The sequence below is a fragment of the Amblyraja radiata genome, chromosome 7 (genome assembly GCF_010909765.2).
Source record: "Amblyraja radiata isolate CabotCenter1 chromosome 7, sAmbRad1.1.pri, whole genome shotgun sequence".
Taxonomy (NCBI): domain Eukaryota; kingdom Metazoa; phylum Chordata; class Chondrichthyes; order Rajiformes; family Rajidae; genus Amblyraja; species Amblyraja radiata.
In genome coordinates this window covers 48119713-48140584 of record NC_045962.1, presented here as the reverse complement: position 1 = coordinate 48140584, position 20872 = coordinate 48119713, and positions in this window count along the sequence as shown.

Sequence of the window (20872 nt, the reverse complement as noted above, 5' to 3'; positions counted from 1 at the left end):
TTTGAGCGCTATTAAAAACCTGCCAACTCTATTTATCGCCGTCCTAAAAATAAAGCATACACTATATGCTGCTGCAGCGTAGCTGAACCGTCCTCAGCCGGCAGCTTCTATGTTTAAAATTGCTCGGTGCTACGGCAGCTGAGCTTACCTGGCGGTAGCTCCTGGCCGTGGCTATTTTTAACTCACCGGCTGCTGCTAATCTTTTGCAACGATCGTTGACCTAGCTGCGCCGGCAGGTCGCAATATGAAATCCTAGCTCCTTACGGAGCCCCACGGCGGCTTCCAAATCTGGCCGCCTGTTCCCGTTCGGAGCTCTAATGCCGGCAGCCGCAATATCTCATACCAGCTCCTTATGGGGCCTTCACGGCAGCCTCCAAATTCGGCCGCCTGCTCCCGTTCGGGACTCCAACGGCGGCAGCCGCAATATAGTATCTAGCTCCACGGCGGTCCAAAACCGGCCGCCTCCGTCAGCTACTCCGGGCCTGCTGAAAATAAAATAAACTTACCTGCCAGAGCAGTTTCGAACTGCTCGCGCGCCATGTGTCGACATATTGACGCGCATGCGGCTGGCGGGCTCTTCACGTAGTCACTCACGTGACTTCGAAATAAAACTGTGTGTGGGTGTGGGGCTGTGGGACGGCGGCATGCGGCGTAACATGCACTAACCACCCCCACACACACATTAACTACCACCCCCCTTAATTTATATTAATATTATTAGTTTGCTCCTTTTACCCCATATCCGCCCTATTCACCGACGCATAGCCCCCAACTCGCATGCACGTCTAGAGAGGGAGGGGGGGGGGGTAGAGAGTCAGGGCAGAGAGAGAATGGGGAGAGGCAGAGAGAGAGGGGCAGAGGCAGATGGGCAAGAGACAGAGAGGGGGGTGGAGGGGAGGAGGAGAGGGAGGGTGGGGGAGGAGGGGAGAGAGGGATGGGAGCAGAGAGGGAGGGGAGGAGAGAGATAGGGGAGAGATAGGGAGACAGGGGGCTGAGATAGGGGGAAGGGGTGGAGGGGAGAAGGGGGGTTATGGGAGGGAGGGGAAGGGGGTTGGGAGAGAGAGAGATAAGGGGGGGGAGAGAGAGGGGGAGGGAGAGAGAGTGAGGAGGAGAGAGGTGGGGGAGAGAGAGGGAGGGAGGGAGAGAGAGAGGGGGAAGAGAGAGGGGGGAGAGAGAGAGAGAAGGGTGAGAAAGAAAGAGAGGGGAGATAGAGAGGGGGAGAGAGAGAAAGAGAGAGAGGGGAGAGAGAGAGGGAGAGAGTGGGTGGGCGGCAGGTCGTGGGGGCCCGTGCGAGCCTGGAGTGATCCAAGGACCAAAGATCCTATAGCGAGCTGAGGACTGCCAAAAGCTTCCTCGAGCGTTACAGAGGATCGGGCCGCGGACACGGAGAGGAGGTCGGGTAGAGAGGAGAGGGGAGAGAGGAGAGGGGAGGAGGTGAGAAGAGGAAGGGGGGGGGGGACCGGGCGAGTGAATGGGCTGCGAACAGCGGAGAGAGACAGCACCGGCTTGATTCTCTGGAAACCGGCAGCTGAGTGAGCTGGCGGGCGGGGATGGGAGGGGCTAGGCTTCACAAGCTGCACGGGCAGCGAGAAAACTTCTTCAGCGCGTGGGCGCCTCTGACCAAAGATCCTATAGCGGAGCTTGCTCTAGGATCTTTGCCTCTGAGCTCGCGATCTGCAGAACAAAGATCCTATAGCGGAGCTGCAGAACTTTCTCGATCTTTCTGCGCCTTTTGAAGAAGTTGGGTGGGCTAACGTACCTCGTGGAAAACTGCGCATGCGCGTTGACAGCAGCTGCATTAATCCAGAACGGTGGGGGGGGGGGGGGGGAGGGGCCACGAGGAAAGGCATTGTGAGGTCAGCAGCTGGGCAACCGTAATATTTTTTTTAAATGTCCGTTTGGTTATAAATTTTAGGAAATATCTCGGGAACTAATTGACCACATTTATAGTGGATTGGATTTTTGAAATCATAAGGAAAATTTCTGCAAGAAGATGTAAAAGTTTCACTGTTATTGTCGCGTCAGCAGCTGGGCAGCGGTCAGATTAAATAAAAGGTCAGAATGGTCAACAATTTTAATACAAAAGTCGGGAAAATAATGTACCAAATGTACACGGGAGTGGATTTCTACTGAAATATGTAAAAACTTCCCCGTTTTGGCATCTGGTTTTCGAGGAGATACGTTTCAAAAGCAAAATGACACACACTCCCACACTCTCCCCCCTCTCTCTCTCTCCCCCCTCCCTCTCTCTCACCCCCCTCCCCCACCCGCCCTCCCTCCCCTAAACCCCCTTCACCCCTCCCCTACCCCCCCTCTCAGCCCTCCTCTCTCTCCCCCCTCTCTCCTCCCATCTCTCTCTCCCCTCCTCCCCCACCCTCCCTCTCCTCCTCCACTCCACCCCCCTCTCCCTCTGTCTCTTGCCCTTCTGTCTCTGCCCCTCTCTCCAGGAGAGTGCCCCCGAGCTTGAAGGTCGAAGGTACTCTTCTGGACTCGCAGATTAGGTCGCTCAAGTGGGACAGGCCCTTAATGCTTTCTATATTAGAACTTGACTGCACATCATAAGAATTCTATTGCTTTTAAAATACTTTGGGATGTCCTGAGATTAAGAAGGCTGGCATGCCTCAGCTCTGCAGCATTCATTGTGTATCTATGAAATGATATTGAATTCCATGTATTTGTGGCATGTTATCCCACTTATTCCAAGTATACTTGAAAGCCTAATGAGTCGGATAGAGAGAATATCCTGACAGCTAAAAATCCGACAGCGGAGAGATGGATGGAGATTGACCTGCCTGAGTTCCATATCTCTTTATATCCTTGACCATCCATCGCAGATTTGACATTTTCAAGTGACCCCAGTGAACAGCTATTTGGGGAGAGAATTCTAGCTATCCACTGCCTCCTGTGCGATGACTTGTTGTTGACATCATCTCTGCATGAGTTTGCTCTAATTTTAAGATTATCCTCCGTGTTCCAAAAATATATTTTTTTAAACCACCCTGTTTATCCTTTAATCATGTTAAACCACAGTTAGCTCATCTTCAATTTTCTCTACATAAATCTTGACTATGCAAACCATCTAGATAAATTTATCTTTTAGCACCAATATCAAAGAGTCATATAGAACAAAGGCTCTTTGGTCCAAAATCAAATGGCTATCTGTACTAATCTTATTTATCATAACTTGTAGCCCACTGTGCCTTGGTGATTCAAACGTTTGTCCAGATACTTCTTAAACTTTGTGAGAGTCTTTGCCTCCACCATTGACCGGCCTGCAAGCATTCTTCCTGCTGTGCAGTATTGGAAACTGAGTGTGTTTGATGGTCAGACAGGAATCTGATATGCTAAGGTGCCTTTTGACCTTGCAGAGCTTACTGCAGTGTGTCGGCAGCAGTTCGTATGGTATTGAGGGGCAAATTTTTGTATCAACAATAAAATTGTCGGTTAAACTGACGCCTCATTTTAGTCTGTAGAAAATTGGCTCCTGGAGGATTTGAACACTAGATTTTGCAAAATTCAACACTCAATGGTACTTTATGGCCAATGATACTTTATTGTCACATGTACTGATACTGTGAAATTCCTTTTTTGCATACTGTTCAGTAGAAGTATTATTATAGTTACAATCCACTGTTCCACCTCTCTGTGCCGCTGCAGGCCGCTTCTGGTCTGCATGCTCGGCCTCTTGGAATGGTGCCCGATGCAGTTGAGCCCCAGGCTGCTGCAGGATCTCCAGTGGCCCACTCCACCGACGGCTCGATCCAGACACATCGACCCGTGAACCATTATCCCTCACCTCACCCGACCACTGTTCAGCCTGCGGGCACCTCCCATAGCCAACCAAGTTGCATCCAGAGCGTTTTTGAGGACGCGGGAAGCCCCAATCCATTTACTGGGACCTTTGTTTCCCTGTGTCTGCCACTGCCGCCATCTTGTCATACTTTTTCAAAGAAGCCTTCAGAACATTCTTGAATGATTTCTGTCTGTCCAGTGATCTCTTGCTGTGACTGACCCTTACTCTTGATGTTAAATTTCTTGACACTGTCAGGATTATTGGGATTTTTGGAGGGAATGGTGACCCATGAATTCAGCATTATCCTTGTTGTATTTGAAGGCAGCTGCAGTCATTCTGCAGTTTGATCGAATCAGACTCTGCAGTCCAATCGGGTTACAAAGCAAAAATAATTCCAGAGATATGAACTTAACCTCCAATGGCACATCCAGTGTATTGCAGAGGGACTACCATGCTGTTGGAGGTAGATTAACATTTAATTAACATCAATAAGTAAAACAGATTCTCAGGTCAGTGCTGTGTGTAGATTGGCTTTCCTGTAATAGTGTTTACACTGAAAATGCAGTATTGTTTTGGATGTCGTGAAAGAAACTGAATACATTTGATTTTTTCAATACTTTTTTTACAGTAGGTTCACAGCTATATTATAGCTGATCTAAATGCAGTCCTGTTATATACTGATAGGCACAATAAAGTGCATTTATCCAACCCTTTAGTTATTTCAACCTGTTAACCCTTTAGAGTGTATTTCCACAGATTTTTGCTTTATTTTAAGAAAGAAGGAGGCTCAAACTGAAGCTCATACCCCTGCAGCAGTCTAGGTCTCGAACGCACTAATTGGTGATACACACTAAACTGAGCATGTGCAATTGTACGTTGGTACTCTTTTCTAAAATAGAAAACACGAGGAAAACACATGGGTATTTCTGCAGCCACAGTTCCCCTAATATCCATATTTTACTTTTTAATCTATATTCACACCTAATAGCACACAATTGTTCCACAAGCACGATGTAATAAACTGGAACGGAACTCGTTGTAATTTTGTCTGCCAGCTAGGTCTCAAGGTACACGGTTCAGTCTCGCTATTTTCTCACTATAATCATAAATAACTATTCTATAAATCACTGATATATATTTATATAGATATGTTGGGTGGTTATGTTAACAACATTGCACTTAAGCTCCTTGTGCCATCATTTGTAAAGAATTATCTTCAAGAAAAATTCAGAAGAACACCATGTTCTGGATAAGGAGCCACAAAAATCCGCTAAAGGAACTTAGCGGGTCGATTAGCATCTGTGATGGGAATTGAAGCAGATGAAAGATCCCGACCCAAAACGTTGATTGACCATTTTCCTCCATAGATGTTGCTCGACCTTCCTTGAGTTCCTCCAGCAGATAGTTTGTTACTCCAGATTCCAGCATCTGCAGTCTCTTGTGTTCTGTCCTGATAAAGATATTGACCAGAAGGAAAAGAAGGCACATAACTTCCTATTGTCATATGTGCCCATTTCATTGGTTAATGTACAGTGGGCATGCAGTGTACTAATGACTAATCTTGAAATCATGGGAACATTTGACAGAGTGTGACACCAGGGATCCCTCATAAAACTTAGATTATTGGGCATCAAGGAAAAACTCTCTAATGGTTGGAGTCATACTTCATATAAAGGAAGAGGGTTGGAGTTGTGGAGGTCAATCACCCTAGTCCTGGACATCACTGCAGGAGTTCCTCAGGCCAGTATCCATGACCCAACTATCTTCAGCACCTTCTGCCCAAAGGTCAGAAGTGGAGATTTTCACTGATGATTGCACAAGTCCATTCATAACCTCATCAAATGAATCAGCTCATGCCTGCATGCAGCAAAACCTGGGTTAGCAGGCAGTTTTGACAAATGGTCTGAAACGTTAACACTGTTTCTCTAACCACAAAGGCAGCCTGACCTGCTAAGAGTTTCCAGGATTTTCTGTTTTTATTCTTAATAGAACTAATGAGAAGTAATAATTATGCAACACCAGTCTCAGGCAATGACCATCCCCAACAAATCTAATCGCCTACCTTAAAATCAAATGCATTACCATCAGCACATCCCTACCATTAACAACCTGGGGGTCATATTGACCAGAACTATAAATGGATAATCCACAGTGGTTGTAAGAGTGGATTAGAAGCTTGATGCTATGTGGAGTGTGATTCCTGATTTTTCCCAGGCCTCTCCGAGACTCAAGGCAAGGAACACTACAGAATACCCTCCTGTTGCTTGGATGAGTGCAACTCCACCAACTTAAGAAGATCAACACTTTCCAGAACAAAGCAATTTTTCATGGTATTACGTCCACTCCAACAGTTAGTACATTAAAACAGTAGCGAGTACGATCTAAAAATGCACTAGCCAAGTTTCAACCTACAACACCCAGGCCTACAAGCACAGTAAATGCAGGGGAACATTAGGTAACAATAGCAATTTGTTATTGAAATCTTCATATCCTGTTCGATGGAGTATGTTTGATAACAGCAAACAGAGGAATATTATGTATCACGTTGCTACTGCACCATAAATGAGCCTCCTTTTTGGTAGATGGGACATGGCACACACTGAGTGATGGATACTGTTATTGGAGACCATTAATTTACGATAAGTTTTGTGTGATTCGCAACATAATACTCACTCGTAGTTACCTTTACAGACGGACCCATTGCTTGAGGTCATCACTTTGCTGGACATTGTCCTTTGATTTTGTCTCACAGCAAAAGCCCTAATATATTTAAAAGCAGTGATCCTTGCATTTTGGATTACTGTTAAATTGTGATTTTTTATAACCCTTTCTTGACTGTTTTATCTTCATCAGCTGAACTTCAAAATAATGGGATGGGGTTCTCTCAGTCCAGCTGATGAAATGCAGGAATTTGGTTTAGTATTTCATCTAAAGAGTGGCACGCCCAACTGAGCAGCACATCACAGTATGACACTGAATGTCAGTCTGAATTAAGCTCTCAATCCTCTGGAGTGATACTTCAAACTATAAACTTCTGAATTAGAGGTGAGAATGCTTGACAACGTTAAAAATAACTTTTGGTACTTTGCTTATGCTTTAGAACTTTTCCAGTTGGGGAAATCTGAAACTGGGTTGCTGACAACTGAAGCCTTTGCTGACGAGTCAGCTGCCTTTGGATGATCGGCTGAAAACAAAGCTTTGCTTTTACTGCTAAGCAACCTGCCATTGAGCTGCCCTTTTGTATGCTCACAAAAGAAATTGAATCTGCAACTGACATCTGCTCTTTTCACAGGATTATCAGAGAAACTGCTTAGTGCGATTTAGGGGGTATTACGAAAATGCTGTTTGTGAAATGCAGGAGATTGCTGTTGTGTTTTGTTCTTCCTTCCCGGGGAGAATGCAGATCTCCAGTAAATGATTAATAAATTAAAGGCTTTCAGTTCTTTGCTGAGATGAAGATATGGTTGTTGAAGAAGCAGAAATTATTCATTTTAAAATGTATTCATTATTTAGCTGAACTATTCCAGGATTGATCAACAATTTTTATGCAGTTGTATTTTCTCATTAATGTGGCCATTGTCAGTTAGATCCTTCCTAGAGAGATCTTGTCAGCCAAGCTGTAAGCTTTATTTGCAGTTTGAATCCTTTGCGTCTTTGATCTATTTATGCACCGTGATTCACTGCAGTTCCGGGCATTAGCTGAGAATTTAAGCACTTGACCCCTCGTTTTTCCAAGAGAGGGAACAGATCAAGCTGGATTTCGACAACAGAAATAACACTTGTTTGAGTATTGTTCCTATGATTTCGACACCATTTGATGGCTTGGGTTTACATTTCATGTAAATTTTGTTACCACATTTTGTACTGTCTTAGAGTCAGAATGATACCTTGGTGGTGGAAGGTATAAAATGGATAATCATGCTAGGCTTGCCTTGCCTTGTGTAATACAGGAAGATAATTATTGAGTCCCTCTTTCTATATTCAGTTATATCATGGCTGATCTGCAGCTTGATCATTTACATAACACAAGATAGAAGTTGGTCATTACACCCATAAGTTCTATGCAGAATTGTTAAAGGGCATGATAAGCTAGATGCAGGGATAACGTTTCCCCCTGGCTGAGATGTGCAGTACCAGGAACACAGTTTGATGATAGGATAGTTAGCACCAAGATGAGGAATATAAATACTTTACTCAGAAGGTGGAAAATCTTTGGAATACTTTACCCAAGGGCAAAACAGACATCAATTGACCTCCAGATATTAATGTAATCAATAGATATAGTGAAAATGATGGAAAGTGACACTAGGATGCAGGGGCGGAAAACCCGGGGGGGGCCAGAGGGGACACATCCCCCCCCATGTTTTGAGAGGTGGGGGACATCCCCCCCCCCAGGTTTTTGTGATCCCGATTTTAAAATCGCCGTTTTTAGCGCTGGATTGAGCCTCCGAAGCCTCGCGCGTGTGTGTGAGTGTGCGTGGCCGCCAATAAATTGTGTCCCCCGTCCCCTCCATGTTTTGATAGTGAGTTCCGTTCTTGCTAGGGTGGAAGATTAGCCATGATCTTGATGAATGGCAGCACAGGCTCGAAGGGCCAAAAGATCTACTACTGTTCCTATTTTGTACGTTGCATCCCATCAGTCCCATATTCCCTCTAATATTCCTATGGTCCTGCACCTATTGATCAACTCCTCTGCTATTCTTTTGCCACTCAGCTACACTAGGTAATCAAAATTAACCCCAGGTAGACACAAATGCTGGAGTAACTCAGTGGGACAGGCAGCATCTCTGGAGAGAAGGAATGGGTAACGTTTCAGGTTGAGGCCCTTCAGACAATTAACCCCTTTGGATGTGAGAGGGAACTGAAACACTTGGCAGAAACCCATGTGGTCTCAGATAGCACTGGAGATTAGGATTGAACCTGAGCCCTTCGAACAATGGGGCAGCATCACTAACTGCTGCAGCACTGTGCCAACAGATCATCACCTCTGAATGACTGACTTTCATTTGTATCATTGTTTATGTTTCCCACGCCAGAGAAATGTTTTTTTTTCTATCATTACCACAAACTCCTTTAACAATGTCTTAAACATCTTAATTAAAATAATCCTCAACTTTATACGACTGAGGGAATACATGCCTATTCTTTGCAACATATTCTCATACGTTAATCTCTTTGGATGTGGTATAATGATAAATCTGCATTGTATTATTTCCTGTGGATTAGTGCCCAGTATTGAACATTACACTGCAGATGCTAACAGCGGCTTTATACAATTGTAGCAGAACTTCCCCCACTCCAGTTCAATTGAGATTGATTTTTTTTTTAAATTTTTAATAAACTGCTACATATGACAAACAGTTAGAGACAGCTATTCTGGAAATGCTTTTTAACTTACTCAGATCAGGAAACAGGCACAAGTCTCTGAACCCCATAATTGCATTCCTCCATTTCATGCAATTTCATGGCCTCCTGATTACCTTTGGCCAATCGCTGGCAAACAAAAAGTGTTATTATTCGTGTTGAAAATATATGCTTCTTAAACAAAATTAAACAGTAAAACACACTCAATCGGAAACTGTAACTGCGGAATCTTTATTTGTATTCATTCCTGTAACATGGTTTTTTTTAAATAGCGATCCCAATGATTCAAGGGAAGTCCAGTGACTGCCTTCTTGAACCAATACTGCTCTTCTGATAAACATACTCCCAGTTCTGCAGCTGAGCAGTTGCAGGATTTGGCCTGGAACAAAGAGGTAAGCCTATTAACTGACTCAGAGAAAGCTTGTATATGGAAGATGGTTAAACAACAAAGAAGTGGTAAAATGGTAATGCCTTTGTCCTTCAGATTTAGGAAGTCCTGTCAAGGATGTCTGGGTATGTTGCTGCAGTGAATTTTATAGAAGGGAAGCACAGTAATATTGCAAATATTTAAGGGATGGCAAGAGTGCTATTCAGGTGTCTGTTGTTTTCTGAGTCAATAATGACCCCAAGATGTTGATAGTGGAGGATTTTCTCATGTGGAACGTCAATGGGAGATGGTTAGATCTTCTCTTGATGCAAATGGTCATTACCTGGCACTTGTACGTAGTGAGTTCTATTCCCCATTTATCAGCCCAAGACAGTCTGTGTTCTATGTATTCCCGCAGGCAAAGACGATGGAAGGACTGGCAAAGTGAAGGATATGACAGGACAATAGCTCATAGATTGGGTGCAAAACAAGTCTACTGCCTACCAACATTGCTCCATAGATACCTTGTTTATAGTGGCCAGATCCGTCCTGAATAAATCCTACCTGGCACTGTTTATGCCCAGGGACCCATTGATCGATAGTCTTAGTGTAAATATATGTTATTGTGGCGTTCTCTCATATCAATACTTAAGAAATGTGAGCAAAAGACAATAAGATGGTGGCTGATTTTTTTAAATATCAGCACCACTTTCAGGAACAGCTTCTTCCCTACAACTACTGTATCAGGCTATTAAACAATACAACCTCCAAATAAGCTCTGAACTACATAGACTAGGGGCATTGGTTGTGTCTGTTTGCACTATTATTGTTTGTGTGTATGAGTGTGTGTGTGTGTGTGTGTGTGTGTGTGTGTATGTGTGCGTGTGTGTGTGTGTGTGTGTGTATATGTATCTATCTATGTATATGTCCGTATCTGTATGTATATACACAGACACTGAACTTTTTTTCTCGTTTATTATATTGTTTACAGAATACTATGTTTATATATTCTGTTGTGCTGCTGTAAATACGAATCTCATTGTTCTATCTATCTATCTATCTATCTATCTATCTATCTATCTATCTATCTATCTATCTATCTATATCTATCTATCTATCTATCTATCTATCTATCTATCTATCTATCTATCTATCTATCTATCTATCTATCTATCTATCTATCTATCTGTACTATTATTAAAACTCTGATCTTGACCACTTCCGGTCTGCGTTATATTTAAATTTGCGTAAAAACAGTACCCCATGTCGCTAGCATTTTTCTGCGACCTTACTCACCGTTCTCCTCTGCTCCAAGCGCACCAATTTTGTTCCGATCTGTAGATTATTAGAAAAGTTATGAAGGTTTAAAAAACCGTGAGATCCGCAGATTGGTCTTCTCGCCTGTCAGTCACCATGAAGGTAACACCGCTTCTGTCACCCGCTATCAATCACCAGGGCGAGGAGAATAAATTCCTGGAGGCCGGGCTGATTCCGTGAGCCACGCTGTGCCCCGAAGCCGTGGAGCGAGTGCAGCCGGGAGCGAGGTGAAGCAGGGAGCGAGGTGAAGCCGGGAGCGAAGTGGGGTCGGGAGCGAGTGCAGCCGGGTGCGATGTGCGGCTGGCAGCCAGGAGCCGTAGCGTGAGTGCAGCCGGGAGCCGTGGCCGGGAAGCGTTGAGTGAAGCCGTAGCCCACCCCCCCTCCACACCCCCGTCCACACAACCTATTCCCCGACCGCACACACCCCTTCCCTGTCCCAAACACACCCCTCCCCCTAACACCCTTCCCCCACACCCCTCCTCCCCTCCTCTCTCCCCCCACACCTCTCCTCCCCTCCCCACCCCTCCTCCCTCCCCCCACACTCCTTCTACCCTCCCCTCCCCCACACCCCTCCTACCCCCACACCCTCCCCCCACAACCCTCCCTCCACACCTCCTCCCCACCCCTGACACCCCCCTCCCCCACGCACCCCCTCCCTCCGCACACCCCTCCCACCGCGCACCCCCCTCACCCGCACCCCCCTCCACCCACACCCCCCCTCCACCCGTACACCCACACCCACCCCTCTCCTCACACACCCCACCACGCACCCCCCTCCCCTGCACCCCCCTCCACCGACACCCCCCTCCACCCATACCCACCCCTCCCCTCACACACCCCACCCCTCCCCTCACACACCCCATCCCACCCCTCCCCCACACCGCCACAGCAAAAGTTATGAAGGTTTTCAAGGTTCCCCCTACTCCACACCACCCCTCCCCCACAACCGCCCTGCCCCAAACCCCCTCCCCCACTCAAACACCCCCCCCCACCCCACACTCCCCTCCCCCCCCGCACCCCTCCCATCCAACCCCCCTCCACAACCCCCTACCTACCGTCCTCCCCCACACCTCCTCCCCCACACCCCCCTCCCCACCCCCACCCCTCCTCCCCACAACCCCCCTCCCCACCCCCCTCCTCCATGGCTCCCCTCCTTCACGACCCCCCCTCTCCCATGCCCCCGTCCCCCACAGCCCCCTCCCCTACACACCCCCTCCCCCACACACCCCCTCCCCCACACACCCCCTCCCCCACACACCCCCTCCCCACACCCCCTCCCCAGAATTGTGGAACATTGCTTTGGGGGAACGGGTTGCTTTGGGGGAACAGGTGAGGGTCCCACTTAGTCTAGTATGACAATAAAATTATCTTGCCTCTTATCCGGCAGGCATCTCAAATTAAAAGAAATGCTATTCAATCCAAGAGTTCTTTCTTGCTCTCTGATTTGCTCCTGCCTATTCTGTCCACTGAACCATATTTCACTACCTTTCACACCAACTTCCAGCCTCTCACCTACCTTAGTCCGGCATTGGATCCCGCTCCCTTTCCAATCTAGTTTAAACCCACCTGTGTAGCACTAGCAAACCTACCTGCCAGTCTGAAGAAGGGTCTCGATCCAAAACGTCACCCATTCCTTCTCTCTAGATAAGCTGCCTGCCCTGCTGAGTTACTCCAGCTTTTTGTGTCTACCTGCCAGGATATTGGTTCCCCTCCAATTCAGGTGTAACCCAGCCCTCTTGTACAGATGACCTGGAGTGGTGAATGAAATATCGCTTTATTCACTCACACAGTTGGCAAATAACCCAGAGGGATTGAATTTCACAGCTTCACATTTTAAAGCGAGTTTTCTTTTTAAGCATCAAAAACTTTTAGTCCTCTAAAGTACATCATATAGCGAATGTTGCACTGCATTCGAGTGCACAACTAAATTTTATTTCATGTCCAGATTTTGCTTGCTCTTCAAAAGCCTACACCACCCAGTAGAAACAGACCACAAAAAGACTTTGAACATTTATATCACTGAATTAACTTACAGTATAAAGAAGAACTTGAATTTATGATGTGCTTTACACGACAGCCATTTTTCCCCAAAGCATTTTATAGCCAATGAAGTATTTTAGAAGTGTGGCCTGACCAAATGCAGCAAATGTATGCACAGCAATGTCCTACAATCAGTAATGTGGTTTGGGGGTGTATGATGATGACAATGGGGATGAGTGGCATGTTGCCACGGCAGTTAACGCTCTTGTCTCAAAACCCCAGCAATCTGGGTTTTATTCAGACCCTCACTGCTATCTGTGTGGAGTTTATATATTCTTCCTGTGACCAGTGGATTTCTTTCCGGATCTCTGATGTACTCCAACATCCCAAATACAAGACGCAGGTTAACTGTGATAAATTAAATGTGGTTAAGATACAAAACAATCAAAATGGGTGTTGATGGGCATATGAGGGAGAATAATTAGCAAGACTGGAATGAAATAAGGAGAGGTGGGTTTATCCTACTGGGAAAAAGCATGGATCCACTGAGTGGCCTCCTGTGTTGTAATTAAATGTGATAAACATGTCTGCCTTGGTAATAATGATTAGTGGATAAATATTAGCTAGGGGAACCATATTCGTCATGGCATACTTTGCATCTATCTGAGTGACCAGATGAAATACTAATATAACATCTGAGCTGAAAGTCAATAGCTCTGAAAGTCCTTCCTCAATACTAACTCAGGGCATCAGACAAGAGATATACTTGAGTGCCACCAATTAGTTTTGCCAAAGCAGAGAACACATATTTCAGATAAGGTATGTTCAGGGTTCTTATCTGGAGGAAAGTACAGTGATTTTCAAGAGGTTCATTAAAGTAAATTTTAATACAGTAGAACAATACTGTGCAACATTGACTCTCTCCAATGTGACTGATGAACCAACTCTGGATGGGAAGGATGAGGATTCCAGACAGATTCATTTAATAAAATATCTAACTGTGACACCAGTGATAGACAGGCAGCAACATCTGGGCTGGAAAAATTATGAATGGGGGATGAAGCTGTGAAATAAAACATTCCCTGAAAATTTGAGAGGCTAAAGCTATTGTTAATTAAATGAGAGATATTTGTACTTAAAAATGCATTATGCTTTGTACGTGGTGTCATCTTCAAAGATCCTCAAGCCACATTTAGTACAGATTAATTACAATCAAAGCTCTCTCTGGAATGCCCCTGTAATAGCTCCAATTACATTCCTTTCTATGGCAGAAGTATAACGTAAAACACTGTCCACATTCTCCAATATATGTGTGATGAAGCAGTACTTTGAGTGCTTCATTTCCAAAGTGACACATTTGGTTTGGAGTATTTACATTATTGCCTATTGAGTGTGGCACTGAAATGGAATACAATTTCAAGCAGGCTAATTATAACATGGAATACAATTTATAAAATTTATAGCATGGGGAAAAAAAGATCCAGTGTGTTTAAATGGAATCTGAGAACAAGGCCCCGGTGAGTTTAAAGAGAGTGTGCGAACAGGGCTTCAGTGAATTCAAAGGGAGCATGGAGACAGGGCATGGGTGAGTTTAATGGGAATATGAGAAAGGGACTGTGGTGAGCAAGATACTAAACCATCTAGATTTTAAATTAATGGAAGAGTGGAGTAGTATCAGGGTTTTATCGTAGTGTAAGAATGTAACTCTGATGTGTGTGTTTCAAGGACATTAACAAAGTTTCTCAGAAAAAAATCAAATATCCTCAACAATGCATGGAACTGTTTGGCCTTTGATCATTCAAAATGGAGAAGAAACGACTGGGAAGATACTGAGCATTTGAGACTCTGCAACAGAAATACCAGGAGGCCAAATGCAATGGGCAGAAAGGAGTGCATAACATCCCTAAATAGCCACCCTCCTATGGAAGAATTGCTGGAATCTGTATAGGTCTCTTCAGCTACCTGAGATCAGCAGATGTGGCACAATAGTTTCTGTTTCATAATTTTGTTCCTAATGAAGAGCTAGCAGAAATAAACAGAGAGAGAGAAATCCTGAGTTTAAATCAAACTGCTGGAGGAACAGCGAGTCAAGCAGCATCTGTTGGGAGGGACGCAGGGGGGAAGGAAAGGAGTTGTCAACAATTACGTTCAATACAGGGCTGAAAATGTAGAGGAAATATAGCCAGTATAAAGAGGAAAGGGAGAGAGGTGCAATTTGGGCATGGTGGACTGAGGAGGGGTCAAGAATAATGGATAGAAGGATTGGTGATAGGTGGAAGCAGGCAAATAGGTAAAGAGGGGGTGGGGTAAAAGATGGACTCTGGCTAGGGGAGGGGACGGTAGATTATGGTGAAAACAGCTCCGACTACCATTGCTGGAATCTGCTAAGTAAGATTTTTTAGCATGTACCTGAACACATGACAGCGATGGAGGAGTGACTAAAATGAGATTTCATTACAGTACACGTTTTTTAATACAAAAACAGTATGCCTTTAAGGTTAATGCAATTGTCCTGTGCACACATTTGATTATTTATTGCCTTTGTATAATTCATGAGCTCTCAACAGAGCTGAAAGGCTCAGAAAATAGGCAAAAAAACTGGAAAATCAGCAAACCAGAATACAAACATTTTGTCCTTATTATTCTCATCAGATCACAGTCAGAAAGCTGTGTCATTACAGCAATTCAACTTCACAGGTGGCAAATAACTTCCAGGAAAGTGCTTATTGGATCAAGAAAAAGTATTCTCACTGAATTCACCAGTGGTTTAAAATGTTACATTTGTTTATCACAGTGCTTTTTATTATCTGATAAGTGAATGATAAGCAGGCATCATTTGGGCCTCCGAGCCACTTTAATGGAATACCCCAATGAAACTGCACTTAATAGGGAACCCTTCCCCCTAAAAGTATCACCACAACTTCATGACAATCACCCTCAGCTTTGAGCACTCTGATTATTCAGGCATGCTTTCCTCTCTCTATACATAATTGAAGACTGGCATAATTATTCATGAGCATCAATACATAGCTTGAAAGATACTGTAACATAATTCTTTATATTAAGAGTCTTTCTCAAAACACACCACTGACAATAACTGCATTAGACGACGTAGACTTCGTTTTCACCAAAATAATGGTGTTCTTCTGCCGCATTTTACTTTCTAAAGAAAACAAACTATATATTGAAAGCTATACATTTTGGTGAAGTGTCACCATCTGTATTTTAGCATATTACAAAATAGGTTCAGAAAGGTTTTCGTTATGCTTAGTTATTAGTATGTGCTTTAGTCTTCATAAAACCGTAGAAATATATGGCACATTAGGAAGACTTTTGTCCCTGTTGATAGTCCATATATCTTCTGTGTCCTGAATAATTATTTTATTGTCTGTATGTTCTTGCTGTGCAATGCACTGTTTTATTTTTTAACATTGCATCAATGAACAAACTTAAAAAATAATTGGAAAATATAGTAAAAACTACTGCAGATGTTGGCGATCGGTTACTTACACATAAAATAGAAAATGCTGGAGATGCTTTGCAGGTCAGGTAACATCTGGGGAGAGAGAAACCATGTTAAAGCTTCAGGTCAATAGTCTTCCAACAGAATTATACATAATTGAAAACAGCCACAATTATTCATGAGAACATACAGAGCATGACAAATTCTGAAATGTTAAACTTTCATGTTAAAAAGTGTCTTTTTTTAAAATACACTGTCAATGATAGTTATGCTGGGCAAAAAAAAAATTATGGTGTGATCATTAGTGTCACAAACGAGTGGTCTGATGAGAACTCATTGACGTTAAAAAAATGGTTTATTTCTCTGCAAATGTTGCCTCAGCTGCCTTGCAATTCCAACTTTTTATATTTTTATTTCAGTCTTCAAAAATTACTGTAATAAATGCTAGTACCAGCAATATAATAATATGTCCATTTATTATTTCTTTCATTATGGCATGAAATGTGTAAATTACCTATTTCGCCAAAACCAACCCAAATACAATCTCCTTGCTGTGCACAAATTGGTGTATGTGCCTACAAAACCACAATAGCTATTTAGTTCTGTATATGAGATTAACAACAATTAAAGCAAATTAAAGTGGTTTTGTGATATTGTTGGAGGATAGAACTATTTAAAACTTGAAAGACTGCTTGCATGCAAATCCAGAAATTTACTGAGATAACATAATTAACTTCATGTGATCCCATTGATAACTGCAACAGTATTTACTGTATTTTGTGAGGTCATAGATATATTTGTGACAGTTCTAAACTAACATAGAAAACTGGGCTGGCAAACTATAGATGACGTTCAACATCATGATGAAATTCACAGCTGCATTTAGTTCACCAGCAAAGCCTGAAGCTGCGAGAGAAAGAGTATTCAGAGATCAAGAGCCTCACTGCTGGGTAGCAGTGATGCCTGCCCTCCTCAATGGTTCTGAGGGACATGGACACATACAGTGAGCACCTCAAAACATTAGCGAAATAACACCAATGTTGTGGTGGTTCAGGAAACATGTTCCCGATGTTGGGGGAGTCCAGAACCAGGGGCCATAGTTTAAGAATAAGGAGTAAGCCATTTAGAATGGAGACGAGGAAACACTTTTTCTCACAGAGAGTGGTGTGTCTGTGGAATCCTCTGCCTCAGAGGGCGGTGGAGGCAGGTTCTCTGGATGCTTTCAAGAGAGAGCTAGATAGGGCTCTTGAAAATAGCGGAGCCAGGGGATATGGGGAGAAGGCAGGAATGGGCTACTGATTGGGGATAATCAACCATGATCATATTGAATGGCGGTGCTGGTACGAAGGGCCGAATTGTCTATTGTTGGCTACATAAAATGCTCCAAATCTATTGGTTTACTGAACTTACATCAATGCCCTCACACAGGCCAACTTTTGCACCATTGAGGATCTAATTATAATGCCTCATTTTTGACACCCACCCACTTAAATGGTAACACGTTTACAAAGAAGACCCTCTATTTCAAAGTCAATCATTAAAAGATACTAGATGGTCAGAGGAAAAGATTCAAAGATGTTCTCACAGCCTTCTTGAAAAATGTTAACAAACTTTCACTCAAAATGAAGTAGGAGCATACAGGAAATGGTATTGAGAGCCTTGTACATTCATTGGGACCATTAGCCCAGCATAAACAGTAGTGTAGATTGGTTATTGCATGTGAACCAATCGTAGTAGAGTAGCATCATTAACCCCACCTTACTGTATCTATATTACTAAAAGTAAGATCTTGACTGCTTTTGACTCACTGCGATGTGATTTCCGAGAGAACGCCGTCACTTACGGCCGTCATTTTTGGCCACCTCGCTCAGCGCCCCCCTCCGCCAGACTGGACTGGAGGATTTTTCCCATCGATGAAAAGTCAGAGAGATATTAAAGTTTTTTTTAAAATCACCATTCTCTCTGCTGCCCCCGCTGGCGGCAGGGGGGAGGGACTATAAAACCCAGAAGTGTCGTGCCTCACTCAGTCTCTGCCAGACGGAGGAAGTGAGAGGGTCATGGCTCTCTGAGTTGCGAATAACACTGAATGCACATCTACTCCATGGTGAATCCCCGGGATGTGGTTTTCAGCAAATGTGTTTGTTGTTTGCAAAGTGTTTGCCCAATTGGGTTGGCTTTTAAAGGGCTTGCTTGCAACAGTTTTCAGATGGATAAAGCGTGAATAAACATTTTATTAGATCAGGACTGTTTAATTTCAAAATTGGCGCTCATTCTGTGATTTTTGCTTAGTTGCAAGATGGCGCCGATGACATCATTTCCGGTTAGCGGCATGCTGGTGCTGAGTGCGTCATTTCCGGTTCGTGGCAAGAAGCGAGAGGGTGATGTTATGATGGCGCCGAGTGCAGGCGCCGTTGAATAATTCAAGAGAGCTGATTGCTCTGTCGATGGTAAGTGTGTTTGTTGGATGTTATTTAAAGCACGTTTTTGCATCAGCAGCAGCAGCTTCTACAGGAGGCTTTAAACATTCATTTTACACACTGTATATTCAACACATTCTGAAGTTACTTGAAATTTTAGTATTGGGTGAGTGTGAGTGTGTGTGTGTGTGTGTGTGTGTGTGTGTGTGTGTGTGTGTGTGTGTGCGCGCATGAGTCTGTGTGTGCGTCTGTGTGAATGAGTGTGTGTGTGTGAGTGTGTGTGTGAATGAGTCTGTGTGTGAATGAGTCTGTGTGCGTGTGTCTGTGTGTGTGAATGAGTGTGTGTGGGTGTTTGTGTGTGTGTGTGTGTGTGAATGTGAATGAGTGTGTGTGAATGTGAATGAGTCTGTGTGTGTCTATGTGTGGGTGAATGAGTCTGTGTGTGTGTCTATGTGTGTGTGTGAATGAGTCTGTGGTGTGTGTGTGAATGTCTGTGGTGTGTGTGTGAATGAGTCTGTGGTGTGTGTGTGAATGAGTCTGTGTGTGTGAATGAGTGTGTGTGTGAATGAGTGTGTGTGTGTGTGAATGAGTGTGTGTGTGTATGCTGGGACCCCCCCCCCCCGGGCCAGCAATATTGGAATTGGTGGAGAGGTGGAATATTGCGTTGGGTGACCAGCCCTCCCGTGTGATGCTGGGACCCAATGGGTCCCACTTAGTCTAGTGCTTTATATTAACACCCACTTCCTACATTAGGTAGTCTTGGAAGCGGTAGTGATGAATTAACAATTAACAACCTGCTGTACCGCTATACTATGTGTTACAATTAAAGATGACTTTAAACTCCAGAACTGTGTAACATAATCATTTACATGGTGTCAGAAGTGGGATCGCTGAGCAGCTGGACTTTTAAAAGATCGAAAACCCGTTGATGTTGCTGGTACCAGGTCCACTCAGTGTCCTTGCAGGTCAGATGTCTCAGTGGTGAACTAAGTTCGCTGAGGTTCGGTATGAACTTTCCTAGATAATTCACCATACCCAGAAATCGTTGTCGGCTTAGCACGTCGGTGGGTGCTGGCATTTCTCTGATGGCAGCAGTCTTCTTCGGGTCTGGCTTAAGGCCATCAGAAGTGAACATGTGTCTGACATAGGTGACCTCTGGAACCCAGAACTTGCATTTCTTCTGGTCTTAAGCCAGAGCCTAAAGCGTCCCCAGCTGCCTTCTTCCTTCCGGGTTCACTGCCTCCCTCCCCCACTAATTCTTCTGGTAAGGAGGGAGAGCGGTTGGTTCGTACACGTTCGGGTCGTATTAGTAGACCGCCTGACAGATACGGCGAGTACGTTTAAATTTGCGCGTCTTACCTGTGCTTTATTATATTCGCTCTTTACGGGGAAGGATGTAGATTGGTTATTGCATGTGAACCAATCATAGTAGAGTAGCATCATTAACCCCACCTTATGTATGCTTTATATTAACACCCACTTCCTACATTAAGTAGTCTTGGAAGCGGTAGTGATGAGTTAACAACTAACAACCTGCTGTACCGCTATACTATGTGTTACAATTAAAGATGACTTTAAACTCCAGACCTGTGTAACATAATCATTTACAAGTAGGAACAGACATCTCCTAAAATACCTCCTCACCTGCCCCAACTCTCCCATCTAGGGCAGAATTTGTGGGTCCCACTGAGGCCTCCTCAGAACATATAGAACTAATGTGGATATAGGTCATATTATATATGAAGGGACTTCCATATGAATATATGGAGTTGAATATGGAGTTCAATTGTGGCAGTTTGAAATCATACCTTTCAGATTGGAGAACTCGAATTCAAAATATATTTTATGACATGGACAGATATTCACAAAGCTAATGTACAAGTACAAAAAGTAGTTGAGAGTTGTTGAACATCTGAAGTAATATCTGTCTTTGTTAGATTTGTAGTACAGTACTCAGTTCAGCATCCCGACAGAATTATACGGGGTTCATTTTTTGCTTAAAACTGGCTTGTAGCCCTTTACATTTACGATTCGATACGATAAATGTCAAGGTATTAATGTTGTGGCGGCACCCGGTAGTTGGGCTACTAGCTACACGACTTGTTGCCGACGACTTGTTGCGATCCCCTGCTGGTCGACGTGACTGGTCTATACCGCGTCTGTCCTGCGGC